Genomic DNA, 16,210 nt, shown 5'->3' on the forward strand with positions numbered 1-16,210 from the left:
TATATATATATATATATTTCTGCTTTAAATGTCAAAGATGTCAAGCTGCCTGTTAGGTATCTGAAGCCAGTGTCTTCCCAGCATTGAGTCTCTGAAGCAAAACAGGCGCTATGAACCTGGGACAACAACAGTAGCTGCCCAGAGAGAGCAGAGACAAAGACAAACAGGCAAAGCACTCACCTCATAAGGCTTTACCGTAATCACACCCTGCAGCAGCCCATCTACCCACAGGAGGAACAAGGGGGGATGCAAGAAGGAGTGCAAAGCTGTTTATGGATAAGATAACTGAGCATGCACTGATTGACACCCTTCTATCTGAAGCTGAAAACGCCGGTCCCATCGGTTTCAGTGATTACCAGAAGCACACAGTTTTGCCCAGGGAGCCTCTCAAACTGAGACATTTAAAGGCCAGCTACAAGGAATTTGTGTTATTGTTTTAATAATTGAACTGAGATGGAAAAGTTTCTGCCCATGTGCTGTCTAAAGATAGACACTGTTCTTTGCTCTGTTGTGGTCTGTGTGGCTGTGAAAGTGGATTAAACAGGCTTTAACATCAAGACGAGCTCTAATGAAACCCAATGGGGGAGTTAGCCAGTCTGTTTGGCCAGCTGACTCCTGTAAAATACCCATCACTGTCTCCTATTTTCTGCTCTAAAAGTAGCCTGGTGGTGCCAGTCAAAGTACACTGCAGCCTCAGGGTTTTACTCTTGTACTGATGCCTTTGTCTGAATCATAAATTATTTATTTCATCTAGTATTCTGCATTCTTGTGTTTGTTTGTTTGGAGGAACGTTGTTTCACCTCACTGTGTACTGTTAAATTGTATATGGTTGAAGTGACAATAAAGCCAACTTGACTTGACTTGATTTGACTTGTTTTTCATGCAGCCTGTCATTTTTTAATACATATGCACCACTGTCTGTGCCAGTCATTGCTTAAAACATCTGGCACACTTTAATGAACAACTGAAATGGATAAGATGGGGATTTGTGTAGAAATCTGCCGCTTTTGTTGTATGGATTTGTGCAGCATATTTACAGTTTTGTTACAGGAAGTCGCAGCCTGGGTTACTGTTTCCCGTGTTGATTCTACGCTTGAGGTATTGCCAAACAGGCATAAACGAAGCATTGATTTTATCATTAAACTCTCAAAAAGTAAATCCAAGCCACTCCTTCTAATGATCAAACTTAGTGGAGGGAAACAGTTTGACTTTTGCTTACCAACGATAGAAGACTATCACCTCACATCAGTCCTATAAATACTTGTAATACCTCACATCTTATTTTTTTTATATCAGTAGATATCAACAAGTTTGGAACCTAAAGTATGAGAAGAACAACAGGTGTAGAAGATAAAAGCTAAGACATTTTCATGTTCTTTAGAGCCATCTAGACCTGTCGCCAGGATCAGTACTGTCCTCCACCCACAGCCTATTTGGAAAAGTCATAATGATGATCAATACAACAGTAGCACCGTCCACAACAAAACCATCGATCAAGAGAGGAAAGCCTGAAAAAAATATTAGTCAACCAATATTGACCGGGCCGCAAACAATACATCACACAGTGAAAGCTCTATTGCTGTTCACCTTCTCTCTCATGTGTCTTTTTTCTCTTTTGTGAATGTCCTCGCTGCATTTCTCAACAAAGGAGGCAATGGAAAGTCATAATCATCGCAACACATTCCTGTTCACCCTTTAACAGACTTGTCACCGACCCAGCATTCAGCACAATACGGAACCTGACGCACTGTTCCCTAACAATGGTTTTGTTGATATATAGATATAAAAAACATGCTGGTAGTGTTGATATGTGCAACGTATTAAAACTATCGAGGTTTACAAAAACTGTAAAGGAATCACAGAGTGTATAGGAGTCTGTCATTTCTTTACAGCTACTGTGTTGTCAAACTCACACTCTGGTTTGTGTGATGAATAACTGCTGCAGTGGACTAAAAGAAAAATATTTGCACTATGGCACAGATGCCATTGCCTCTGTTCTTACTCATTATCCAGTGTAAAGTCAAATGTTCCCTCACTGAGAGGGAACATTCCTTCACATTGCCATCTATGGACATCATAAATAAACAGTCATTCGAGTTAATAAATGCCTTCCAATTGCCATATAAAAATGCTATTAATTTGCTTCCCGGTCCACAGCAATACAGAAACAAATTCTTTATATCAGGAAAGAAAATAATGTGAATGTGCCACAAGACGAAGAACACGCTGCGCATTAAGGACGACCTCTTTTGGTGAAAATGTGCTTCTTTTTGGAGATTTTTGTCGAACTTCTGGTAATTCAAGATTTTGCTCATGATAGGAATTTATGATTTTCAACTTTACTAAAGCATAACGCTTCAGAAGTCACGTCTTTTTACATGACAGACATGTGAAGAGCGCGAAGGGTTGGGCATGGATGCTGAGCCGCCGGACGGCAGTGGCACTTGTTTTCTCAAACTTGCATCAAAACAAAAGCAGATCTCAAGCGAACCCGCATTGCTATCCTGTATATAATGTGTTCGCTTTGGAAATAAGCGCATGTAATTTTATTCAGATTTTCCAGAACTTCAAAGTGAAGCGTTGTGGGACGAAAAACGCGGCACAATAAAGCAGCTCTAAATCTGTTTGTGGGGGTGTAAAAATATACTTTTCTTGACAAAATATTTCCCAAACTTTCGCTTTTTGTCTTATGCACACCTACCTCACATCGTTTGCGGATGCGTGCGCGGTCACAAGCGGCAGAAGTAGATGAGGAAAAGACAATCCAGGGAAACTTGTCACGCGTCCATGTTTGGCATATCAGCAGTACGGCAGTCCAATCTAATCACATCTGAAGCGCTAACGGTACTAAGCTAATGGGGCTCGGCACCTTCTACTGTCACCGAGACGTGGATTGGGCGGCGATGTCAGGAGCACCGCGGGATCTCCAAGGGCGCACGGAGAGTCACTGCGGCGGGATTGGTCAGAGGAGCCGTGACGCACCGGCAGGTGGCACACCCGTGGAATAAAAGAAGTCCATATTCATTCATAGACAATAGCTCTGGGGAACCGGAGGAAGTCATTGCACACAGCGGTAGATTAGACTGACAAATCTGTAAAAGTCATACCCGATTCCACACAGTCAGGTTTCTCACTGCTTCAGCTACGTTTGCCCAACTGCAGACGGTGTCATGGCCAAAGCTTCAAGTTTTTGAGTTCACACAAAATATTTCATATTTCGTATATTACGAGCAATGATATACATTCTTTTTGGTTTTATTTTTGTAAATAAAATATACAAATAAAAATATCTTCAGGTTGTTTATTGTAGCCTTCCATCGATCCTTACACATAAAAACAGATAGAAAACCTTTGGATGTGTTCAATAAGAGCTGAAATGTCCACTCACTTGTTTATTATTTCACCCAATGTAAGAAAAAAATAAGGCAAGTGGAAACAGTGTCTGTTTTGACACTGAGCGTAATTAAGGGAGCCAAAGCAAATGTTTTAATTTTTTTTATATATAAACACAAATAAGAAGTGAGTCGTCATCCTTGGAGGAATGTGGAAGCCAATTACGCCTGGCTGCAGGGACTTGTGGAATGAAACCTCAGAGCTTCCTGCTCAGACTCACTGCAGACCCTCGGCCCACATTTCCTGTTCCCAGTGCGCGGGCAATATTTCTATGAAAATATAGAATGGGTAGAGAGATGAATAGGATATTGTGCTGGATACCTCCAACATGTTACAGTTCTCTCATCATCCTAATGCCTTGTAGGCTATATGACACTGTCTGCGTGTGCTTTCCCATCAGCACCTCGTTTGCACCCTGCGAGTGCCGAACCAATTCTTTCAATCTGGATGCTGGCGTATATGTGTGTAACGGCTTACATAATGTTGTGTCTGTTGTAAGGAGATGCAAGGGATGGCTTAGACAGCTGCTGATGTAGTAAGCCTGTGGTGGTGTTCATGTTGGGTGTGCCGTGTACTCGCCTGTGACCTCACAGACTGGTTAATCTGTGGGTATTAAAAGAATCGTGGATAATTTATAGAGATTCAAAGCAGAAAACCAAAAGCTATATAATGAAGTTAGAATAGGGACAAATATTGATAGAAAAGATTTTATTTCAGTATTGTCTACACCAGGCCAAAGGAGCAAACATTTCAAATGAAGGTTGCAAATTACATCTGGGACACTGGGAATAACCTACACCGCAATGATCACTGCATAGATTACTTACATAAAGTGTAAAAAGCATGTAATAGAAAAAAAAGTGTCAGAACTCCCCAGGTAAAATTCATATTTGGTCTTGTGTCATAATTTGTTTTCCAAGTCATACATAATAATAAATTTAAAAAAAAGTAAAGACATGCCAGTCTGTGGTTCTAGTCCAGTACATCTAGCATAAGAGTTTTGATAAACACAAACTCTAAGCTGAGCCTCAACATTCACCATCGTGCAATTTCACACTGTCTGATTCCTCAAGAACTGCATGAGCACACTGATAACAAAGTTACTGTAGGCCACTGGTCTACAGACACAGTTTTCACTTCATAATGGTCTCTTTCATTCAAGTCAAAGGTATCAACAAAATACCCGAGTACTCAGAAACAATAGGGAAATACATTTTTACCTGCATGGTAACTGAACAAATCTATAGCTTTTGCTGAAAAAGCAAGGTTCTGTATGCAAAGGTTAGGCAAAAAAATGTCTGAGGGGAAGTAAATAAAATATGGAGAAAACGGACTGAAAAGGTTTGCCAACAAAGTTCACTGCAGGGCAAAAAGTGGTAAAAACTGCAAGGTGTATTCAGAAAAAAACACAAGTGTTTTTGTTTGTGACTGCACAATGAACCTGTAAAAAATATATGGTGAGGTTACTACAAATACTTGTGGTTTATTTTTCAGAAATAAAATTCAAATCTAAATTGTTAAAAAAAAAATCCTGTTTGGATGAATAATGCAAATAAATATGCATCGCATTCAGTAACCGTCTGCAAACACAAATTGATGACAAGCTGGATTTAGATTTTCATAGATTTTCTTTAACAAAATAATATTGAAACACTGCTGCCTGCCTAGAAGCAAATCTAATTTCTTCATTGATGGGTACTGAGACAGAAAACGCTCAGAGCTTTCTGCACAAAAAAGGTTACACCCAGAGTGATAACTAAAGTATGAAAATAGCTCAAAAAAATCAATGTGAATGATGAAACCATTCTCGCAACAAGAGAAAGACCTTAGGGTAGTAATCTCAACACTCAATGCCCCTAAATGAAAAGTGTGTGTTAGTGTTAATTCAAGCTCAAAACTAATCAATCAAAACTAAACCAATTCATCCATTTCACAAATCTCAGGTAACTCTACATTCGACCTATCCAGTCATGTCTTTTTATGTGAAAGAAGCAACCTTAACAGTCAAGGTCAAGAGTTTTGCTCATATACTAAACTTCAACATCTCTGGTCAGAGTATTCCCGTGCTAGTCTAACATTCTGAGTATTTCAGAAATTGTTGATCTAGTTTCCCACCCTGTCATCTCTAGGTTTACAAAGGATGAAAAAGAGAAAATATCCAGTGAGCAGGAGTTATTTTGTGTTAGAAAGTTAAGACTAACTGAAATAACCACTTGTTATAATCAAGTTATGCAGAAGAGGATCTCAGACAGACATTTGAAGTAGAAGACCTAGCAGCAAAAGACCACAAACGGTGCCACTAAGAACAGGAAACAGGAGGGCTCACTAAAAGTGGACAACATACGATTTGAAAAACTGTTGCCTGATCTGATGAGTCAAGATTTCTGCTGCAATATTCAGATGGTAGGCTCAGAATGTGGTGTAACCGAGAAGAAAGCATGGATCCATCCTGCCTTGTATCATTAGTTTAGGCTGATTTTAGTGGTGTAATGAATCTCGGTACACTTTTGGTCCCTTAGCTGGTAGTATTATTGTAGGGGCTTTACCTTAGGATGGATAAAGCAACCTTGAGGTGAACGTTTTTGTGATTTGGCGCCATATAAATAAAACTGGATTGCATTTTTTCAGGGCCACAGCCTACCTGAGTTCATTTTGCTGACCCTGACCATCTCTTTATGAGACAGGGTACCCATAACTGTTACTGTCACAAAGCTCAAATCGTCTCAAACTGGTTTGGTTTCTTGACCATGACAGTGAGTTTGCTGTACTCCAAAGGCCCGGTCATCAAAATGAACAAACTGCAGTCTCTATAATTGCAAAAATCCTTTATAGAATGGGAAAAGCAAAGATAGTAATACAAATCTGGATCATAATTAAAAGTTTGAGTGGCTAAAACAAAGTTATGCTTCATATGGAAAACAGATGAAGAATTATTTCATGTGTGTTCATAGTCATAGTCTGAGTCGGCAAAAACAGAAAAAAAGCAGTTAAATGGCCTGTGTTTGGCCTGTATTTGTATAGCGCTTTACTAGTCCCTAAGGACCCCAAAGCGCTTTACACATCCAGTCATCCACACATTCACACACTGGTGATGGCAAGCTACATTGTAGCCACAGCCACCCTGGGGCGCACTGACAGAGGCGAGGCTGCCGAACACTGGCGCCACCGGGTCCTCTGACCACCACCAGTAGGCAACGGGTGAAGTGTCTTGCCCAAGGACACAACGACCGAGACTGTCTAAGCCGGGGCTCGAACTGGCAACCTTCCGATTACAAGGCGAACTCCCAACTCTTGAGCCACGATCGCGTATAAATGGACAAAAAAAGGGGGCTTGGGACGGAATGGGTAGAATCACTTTCATTTTAATAATTTGTCTTTCGGGGCCTCGTAGATAAAAATTAGAACAATGTCACAGCATGAAAACAGCATGCATCACTGCTTCAAATCACAAAGTGTTTCAGGATCCACGCTTGGAGTTATTCTCGGTGATACTCGGCACAAAATATTGCCTGTCTGATCTTACGTTTCTAATTTCACAGCATGAGTAATTTCCACTAATGATTACAGCTCAGACAAACTGATATAAAGGTTTAAAACCTCATGTTGGCAAATATTTCTGGAAAACACATAAACAAATTACCACCTCTAAGAGATAATTATCTCAACATTTTTTCCCATACAGTTTCTTTGAATATGTAAACAAGCAGCATGTACAGAAAGAAAACTGATTACTATGCATTCCCATATTTTGATGCTGGGCGCTGGTGGTGATGATGTGATGAATAACACAAGTCTTTGATTTACTGGAGGGCTTTTTGATTTAGAATGCATGTTTTTTTTTTTTGGGGGGGGGGGGAATAATTAGAAGCTAACAGCCTGGGGATGATTTTTCTGTGTGTGGTTTCTGTGTATATGTAACCATGTCCTTTCATGACATGTGCAATGAGATTCTGGCATCAGAATACAAATGAAGTGTTGAATTATCCACCAATCCCAGCTTCACAATGATCCCCCTCTTTTCTCTCCTCTCCAACTTCAACTTTTGTTTAGGTTTTTGGACACATTCAGTCCAGCATTTTCCCTTTTATAGGCATCTTGACATCCCTCTCTTCACATGAATAAAAAGTCTAATCCTCTCCCTCTGCCCAAAGAATTCAGTATTTTTCTTGGAATTTTAGCAGTAACCTTAATCATACCACGACTTGTCATCTCTGCTGTCACCCTTGTCCTTTAACAAGTTGTCAGCAGAATATGTAAGTAAGCCCAGTCTCTCTCTGTCTCCCTGCAGAATGTATTTCACAACACGCCATCCCATGCCAAAGATCTAACAATCAAGACAAACCTAACATACCCTTTGAGCAAGGATTTGACGACAGTAGGGAGAAAATTTCTCCCTTTTAAAAGGGCAAAAACCTCTGGGGGAACCAGAGGAGGGAGACCATCTGCCCCGACTGCTTGGGTGAGAGGAGGGCACTGACAGAAAAGATGAGCAGTGAGAAACAGTAAACAAAATAAAGGAGCCACAGAAGCTCTTCAAAGTAAAGATGGTTAGGCAAAATATCTTGCTAGATATTCCTCATTACCAAGCTATGCGTACTTTAAAACCCTTTGTGCAATCTCAGACGATCAGAAATTTATTCCAAACTTAACCAGCAATTGCTGTACATCCAAAGGTTTGAATTTCAGCCTGAATGATTCCGTTATAAAGGAAACCATGGAGAGGGCAATCAGCCAGTAATCACTCAGAGGTCAACAGCCTGTGGTTAGAGCTTGTGTCATCTTCTGACAAAGCGTAATCAAAATCCAGTCGAGCTTAGTAGATAGAAAGTGCTTCTTCCAGACTAGAGGGGTGACACATGCTGACTAAAGGCTGGAGTCAATCATCATTACACTCAGCTCTGATTTAGTAGTCGGTTAGGTTAGATTCAACCTGGCACCAAAGTTGGAGACACTATCAGAACAGTTGTCTGAGATAAAACACAGAAAAAAATGTGATTACCACCAGAATCACCACTTAAAAACTGACTAATATTTAAGATTAAAAAAAATAGTTCCTTATTTCATCCAGCTGACTTGGTATAAAGTAGCATCTTCACTGGATCCATTGAGAAAATAACATTTCTCTTTTACTTTAGCATAAAGCTGATTATAATTTTGATTGTATTTGTTGAAACATAATAATAATAATACATATACTACTAATGAAAATACATAATAATACATAGAGCACTATGCAAAAGAGTCGTTCCTCGTTTCTTTATATTTTGCCAGGAACATTTGGAATAAAAGCAATGATTTATTGAAAGATATGCAAATATAAGTCTAAATACAATACACGAGGCAAAAACCGAGTTTACACAATTCTAATCAGCTTGAATTTCAGTCTTTGGTATGCTTTCCTTTATTCCTATTTATTTCCTTTATTGTTAGCTGTGTTGTTGTTCCATGCTCTGTTAAGATGATCCCACACTGCTTCGGTAAAGTTTAATGTCCGGGCTCTGGGGGAGGCCAATCCATAATTGAAAGTGGGGGTTTTTCTGTCTAGGTTTGCTTTTACTGCATTGGCAATGAAGCTGTTGCCGCTCACACACTTTAAAGAAGGTACTGAATGATCAAAATCTTTCTGTGTTCACAATTCCAACAATTTCGACAAGATCCCCACAGATTTTGCCACTGATGTTTAGCCCAGGTCTTGTGTAATTTGGCACATCTCAGACTTTTCTCCCTGTTTCTCCGACAGCCACCCTTCAACTGAGACCATTTCTGCAGAGGCTTTAGTGAACAGAAGCTGGATCGCTGAAAGGCTAGTTGCATCTACCAGGTTCAATGTCAGGTCTTGGCTGGATTTCTTGTTTTTTCTTAGAAGATGGCTTTCAGATACTGTTCATCTACTGTAAATAGTTTGTTTCACTGCCACATCTTCAGATTTTTCTGTCAGATCCCTCATAATTTTTTAATAACACACTATACACCGTGTTGAGTTGTGGCAACTGCCTGGCTAATTCTTTTAACATTGTTGGTCACAAATTCTATTTTTTCCCCGTCAAACAGTTATGCTTGGCATTTTTTTATAGGTTCAACCAAAGAAATTGGACACGTTGCTAGCAACAAAGATACCATTTAAAATCGGTTCTTTCTGTGTATGTTTTCTGTTGGGTGTGTATTTTCTGTTATGTGTAGACACAACACTTGTTCATCCCTTGAGTTAAGTGCCTTTTTCATTCTCGAATGATTCATATGTCAGTGTTAAATGGCTCAACAAACAAATAAAAAAGCACTCCTCGTGAATATGATCGGGTACAAGGGCTGGACTGAAAAATGAGAGCAAAAGTATTCATTGTCCAAAGAAACACTCTGAAAGACCTTCAGAAAGCCTGGAGAAGTACTGCTATTATAGAACAGTTTTCCTTCAAAGTAAATATTTTACCGTGCCATAATACATCAGAACTTCTATTTTCCATTCCCATTTATAGCCAGGTGCACTTCTTAAACATATCCACACCATTCACTGACATATCCGCCCCATCGCATCAAAGCTAAGCTTTAGTGATGTAGTATTGCACATCTATAAAGCTTTGGTTTGCAAAAGAATATGAAAATGGAAGCAGCAGAGGGCAGGTCATACTGACTGCGTGACCCTTCACATAATCCAGCTTGATTACCATCTTTCACTTCAAGTTTTGCTTCACAAATAAGTACATTTTATACAAAAAATTCGTATAACCTTAGTGGGATCGCAGTCATATTATCAAAGTCTTTCTTTCAGACTAAAGAAAGTTTGTGCAGAACCCCAGAATATGTTATAAACTAAGTGGTGCCTCCTATAACAAAGAAATTTATCTTCACGTGTAAGATTAGTAAAGCCTCTTTAAAATTCAAGCAACAGTGAGATTGCTTCTGCTTCAACTGCATGTTTTGTCAGTGTCAGGCTCAAGGTGAAGAAGCTGTCAGCATTGTATCATTGTAATGCATGTTACACAGTGTCCTTCACAAAATCCCTCATATTCTCCAATGCTATTATATGAAATTTTAAATGACTGCTAGAGTGAACCGAGGAGCTTCAACAAACATCAGTGAGACGCAGCGTAAACAAATGACTCTGCAAGTTAACACATTGTGTCACCCTAGACTTTCCTGTTTCGCCTTGTTTCTCCATGTCCCATCTGTCAGCAGTCAGAAGCCACTCTGTCAGAACAAAGTCAGATTATCGAGGGTTTTAATTACCCCAAAGGAGTAAGCTAATTAATTATCGCTATTACTGGTATGGAACATCCCTTTAGATAAAGAACCCGAATGTAATTATTAATCTTTTGACCCCTTTCTCTTTTTCCTCAGTAAGCCCGTCAGTAAGTATACTGTCAACACACTACAAAATGCAGCTGAAAGTCAAAATCACAGCAGAGTTTTACATTGAATCGTATTTATTCCCATTCTGTGTCTCACAAGCACACCAGGGATAGACTGAAGCTTTTCCATGCTTGAGATAACTTAACAGCATGGCTCGGAGCTTCAACAGACCCAGTTGGACTAATTCCTCCTTGAGCCACTACAGGGCTTTCCCCACATCCAACAATACAATGCCAAAGTGCATGAATCACTTGTTTGTATCAGTATGCAATAGACCAACCACTTGCTCACCATATGCCGCTTTGTCTGTCCTCCCAAAGTCCCAGCTCTTCTCATTTTCTGTGATTTACCAACTGTGCACCTGGCTAGTTAAATACTGATCTCCCAATATTCATAAAAGAAAGAAATTCAATCGGGGTTTTACAGTTCAAAATCCGAGCACTCATGGGGCGTGTGTGTCTGCGTGATAAGGAATGAGAGTGTAACAGCGAAAAAAACAAATGATAGAAAAACAAGAAATGAATGAATGAATTTTCATGGAGCACAATTTCTGCTTTTTGAACCCTTATATGTACTGGATAACAGCTTAATCTCAAAGGCCAAAGTAACTGAGCTTGTCCTTTTTGTCTTTCGAGCAGATTCTTGGCTTGACTACTTATTCCGAATTGGACATCCAGACGTCCAGATGTTAAAAATCCCAAAGAGATCTAAGGGATGGGAGAAATAATCAAGATAAGCAAAGGCGAATAAAGGGATGAATGCTATGACGAATTAGTACGCATGCTGCCTGGCCATATATACAGCGCATGCCTGCCTGCATGTCTACCTTTAAGCACCCCAGATTTACTCTTTCTATCTCTTTGCACTTATACAATCAGGCTAAGTGCTGATAAATATCCCCATTCGCCCCAACCTTCTGAACAAAGAGCACATCTGGTCCTGGTTGTTAGACTCATATTAGCTCCTCATGCAGGACTAATCAGAGCCATCCCAGTCAGGCTTGCAGGATAATACTGGATCACACTGTTTTGATTGACTGGGAGAAAGAGTTCTCCTACCAGTTCATAATGTCTCTTTACCTCATGAGGGGATATTTGCACACATGATTTATTCGAACTAAAATCTACAAGAGGTGAGATGTGACACTTTTGATATACGAGATAATAACAGCTCAACTAGCAGCTGTAGGGGTGTTGTACTTTCAAACATTGATTATTTGAGCTAAATTTTACCCTCAGCATGGTAACATTTTCATAGTGAGCTATTAACCCAGGCTAGTTGGCGTTAAGCACTTTTTACATAGTAAGTTTACATGCAACCAAGACAGTATCACTATATTAGTTTCAGTTATTTGCACAGAAATAGGAATATGAGGCAAAAATAATGCTAAAATGTGACATGATGCAGTTAGACGCATAAGTTGTGCAAACATTCAGTTTTCAGTAAATGGCTTTAACAGCAGTATTGCAATAACTGTTTAGGAATAACAAACATTTTACACACTCAAAGACTCAAAAGTAATTTGACAATTGACTGGCATGAAGTTTTATGGCCAGTTAAAATATCTGGAATTAATTCAAAGTGTTGAATTTGCATTTGGTTGTTGTTCACTGGAACTTTCAATATGGGGCCCAAAAGATGGCATGTCAATGCAACTTAAGGAAGTTATCATCAGGCTGCAAAAATACAATAAACCTAGAGAAAACAACTAAATTAGGAGTCACCTACTTCCTCAGACTTTTTCTAATTGTACTGACATGAACTTCAACATTTAACATGCTAAGAGAGGCCAGTAGAGTCTGAGATATAGCTCTTGGGTTTTTTGTATGGCCTGACAAAACTAAACTGCTAAATTTTTTGCTTTTATAGAGGTGCTCATACTTGCTGAGGATCTGTTAATCAAGTGCATTTGATTAGCAGCTTACCCACTTATTTCCTACAGAGCAGTTACGGTGTATTTAGTTTTTCACAGGACTGTAAACATACTAAAAACATATATTAGAAAGAAAGTGTACTTTATTGGTCCCCGTGGGGAAAATTCCTCTCTGCATTTAACCCATTCACTCAGTGAAGCAGTGGGCAGCCATTGGGCGCCCGGGGAGCAGTGTGTAGGGACGGTACCTTGCTCAGGGGTACCTCAGGGTAGCTGTTCAGGGGAATCGAACCCCCGACCTTCCGATCATGGGGCCACCACTCTACCTACTGAGCTATCCCTGCCCTGTACTGAGCTATCCCTGCCCTGTGTTGAGCTATCCCTGCCCTGTGTTAGACCATCTAATCACTTTTAATCATCCAGAAATGATTTTCTAAGGATTTAAAACGGGTTAAAGTATTATGCATCGCTCTGTTCTACTAGTCTTTAATTATGGTTTTCAGCAGTTTAATGGCTGGGACAAATGATGGCTTCAGGCTGTTTGTTTTGCACTTTGGCACCCTGGGTTTTCTGATGGCAAAGATTCATATTCAGAGAAGTGGGGATGTTGGGAGACGGCCATGATTCTTATTGCTTGTTGTATAACTGCATGTTCATACTGGGTTTGGATGAACATGCCCTAGAAGAAAAGTTAGGGGATCATCAATTTTATTACAGTTTAGCTTGGCAGGCCAGGAACTGTGGCACAAAAGAAAGATTCAGCAAATTGCCAAAGTCATGGGGATACATACATTTCACTAGACAACTGTTGTTTGCACAAATCCATACATTTGGATGATTTTGCTTTTAGTAGTGGGTGAGTAATATGCAATGCAACTCAGGCAAAAATATATCTCATACCTGTGTTTACTTAGGCATCACAGGCAACATAAACAAACCTGTAAGTTTTTGACATTAAAATAGAGACTATTTGTCATATCCCCCAGAGTAACATAACAGAGTGGAAAACAAGAGGAAACAAAATAAGCTATTCTTAATCTACACACTAGCACGCTTTAACTTTTTTTCTTGCTAGTGTATGGAAACTCAAATATTCACTTTTCATGTTTTGACCCATTTGAACATTTTAAATGCCATCAGATGTCTCCCTCCTTCAATATTTGAAAATAAGTATCAAGCATTTTATGCGCGCTTTACTTAAGATACAGAGATCTGAAGAAAAAAAAAAGATTTGAAAAGCTCCAACCAAAATTAATTAAGGAAGTGGACGAGATGTAAAATGTTCTAAGCAGACATATCTGCCTTCAATCGGCGTTTGCTCCACGCGCATCTTCTGAGCTGGACTTCAATTAAGTACTGATACTTTTCACATCTCTCAGGTAAACAAACTTTCCCTTTGGCTGCACCTTTCTTACAAAAATCCTGCATCACAAAGTGACGTTAAATGTGTTTCTGTGTGCGTGTTTTTATCTCTTGTTGGGGACTCCAGCAAGTCAGCAATGACTAAAAATGTACTAAAAAAGTACTCATATGAAGGGTTGCGTGTGTGCATTGGTCTGGGTGTGTGTTCTTAAATACCATTTTGCCACTGTGCCATGATCCTGATGTGTATATGATCACACCTCTGTGTTATTGGTTCCGCATCAAGCACTGCCAAGATGCTGCCGCCACTGAGAAGACTTACACAGCATGTAGCGCAGGTGCAAATAACATCTGGGAGGACGAGTGCCCACAAGGAGAGACGGCAAGAAAGGCAAACAGAGGACGAGACAGAAATAGGTTCAGTTGCCCACACAATCATGCATGAATTCACAGCGGTCCTGTATTTGTGATATCACTTCAAAATCAATTTAATTTCTCTTCTTTAATACTTTAAATAGAAACAGACCAGTGCACGGATATTTAAATTAAGTTCAAATGGCCACTTTTGAATACTTATAGCTGCGCACCGCTTATGCATGCTAATGAAACCTTTTCCCACACACATAATTAAGTTTACCTTTCACGGCACTTTAGCCTCTTAAGTTTAAAGATTCATACTCAGCCTTCAAATCCCAAAGTCCCAAATAACATCTATTATTCGATTTTATATGATGAGCTTCAGTCATAAACTACTTCTTAAAACGGATATTTTAATCCATAACACATTTATAAAATGATGGAATGATAGTACAACAAATATTTGAGCTTAAACATAATTCAGTCCAATAAAACGCCACCATAAATTCTGGTCTTAAAAACAGCTGTTATCTTTGGTCACCAAATATTGTCCAAGTGTCATTGTTGAGAACTGCACTTGAAAAAATGTGGTGCGCTTTGTAGTTTGTCTGGGGTCGACTTCACATAAAAAGTTGGCTTTAATGTTGAACTGCATGAGCAAAACCGTTCTTATTATTATTGCTCCCTCTTTAACAAACAGCTCATGCATGGGATTAAAATTAATTTCCCACTACTGTAAACACCACTGAGCCAAGTTTCAAAAACATCAAATTATAAAGCTACCTAATTGAACGACTCTCAAATAGTTGTGTGCGCACCCTTCTGTGAGTCTGTGTGTGTGCGCGCCTTAAGTAAACAGAACAGCATAAACAGGCAGGATGAAATGTTTGTGTTGCTTGTTACAAAAGACGATGAAGGGTTGTGACGTGTTGGCTGCTCGCTCTAAATTGGGCCAGGTGAGGAACTAATTAGTGCTCCGTAGAACAGTTAAAATCCCCCTACCCTCCTCTGCCAATCATCATAATGCAATTTCAGTTGACAGATTAAGCCAAATTTATGGAGACAATTAAAAGAACTAAAATCAGAAACTAGGTTTGCCCCCCTCCCCCTCCTCCCTTTGTTTCTATTCAGAGTTTCAAGTGTTGATGACGATATGTGTCTTTGTTTTTTGTTTTGCTTTTTCAGAAAGAGAGAAATCAAATGAATAAAACTTTATCTCAGTCACTCCCTGTGATATGAGTCCTTGCACCATCCACTTACACAGACAGAGGAGCAAAAGGAGCAAAAGCAGAGGGGGGGACACAGTTGAGGGAACTACAATTGGGTCCAGAAAAGTTGAATTGGAGATGAGCAGCTGCAGGTCAAGGTAACTGAACAATCCCAATGACAAAGTAAGTGTCTGTCTACCTACTCTGAAGCTTATTTACGCCGTACAAAGGACCTAGATAAGAGACAGAGTGAAGTGTGTTTGTGCATGTCCATGAGGGAGTGTGCAGGTGAAAGAAAGAGAGTTTGTAGAAGTGATAAAGGTATGGAGCCAGAAGGGAATAGATCCTATTAGAAAGGAAAGCTGACAATGAAAAGCAAGTGTTTAGAACAGATAATAACAGGAATCAATAAACGTCTGAATGCTGGTGTGGAAGAGCCACAGTCAGATAAAGAACTCCTATCAGAAAAGACAACACCGCTAACTGGACCTACCACTGTGTGACTACCAATCTTCAGGCACTTCTTGAAAATGCAGCTCCTCTTTGTCTGTATGGCAAAATAAATGTTTACAATTTTGAAACTTTGGCTTACATTTTCCATGCTTTGCTAGAAGAAAGCTAGGGTCTGATATTGTGGCCAGGGCTATGTACCTACTTACTTGGGGTTTGT

General features: G+C 39.6%; 1 protein-coding gene across 1 annotated transcript in view; it reads right to left on the reverse strand.

Moving 5' to 3' along the window:
- Positions 1–2,954, reverse strand: part of chrm3a (cholinergic receptor, muscarinic 3a) — a 78,209-nt gene extending 75,255 nt beyond the window's left edge. The window contains exon 1 of the mRNA XM_005914229.2: positions 2,702–2,954. The gene's annotated coding sequence lies outside the window, so the exon portion shown is untranslated. The remainder of the gene's footprint in view (positions 1–2,701) is intronic.
- Between the last annotated feature and the right edge of the window lie 13,256 nt (positions 2,955–16,210).

Source organism: Haplochromis burtoni, unplaced genomic scaffold (assembly GCF_018398535.1).
Source record: "Haplochromis burtoni strain Fernald_Lab_line unplaced genomic scaffold, NCSU_Asbu1 Contig_7, whole genome shotgun sequence".
Lineage (NCBI taxonomy): Eukaryota > Metazoa > Chordata > Actinopteri > Cichliformes > Cichlidae > Haplochromis > Haplochromis burtoni.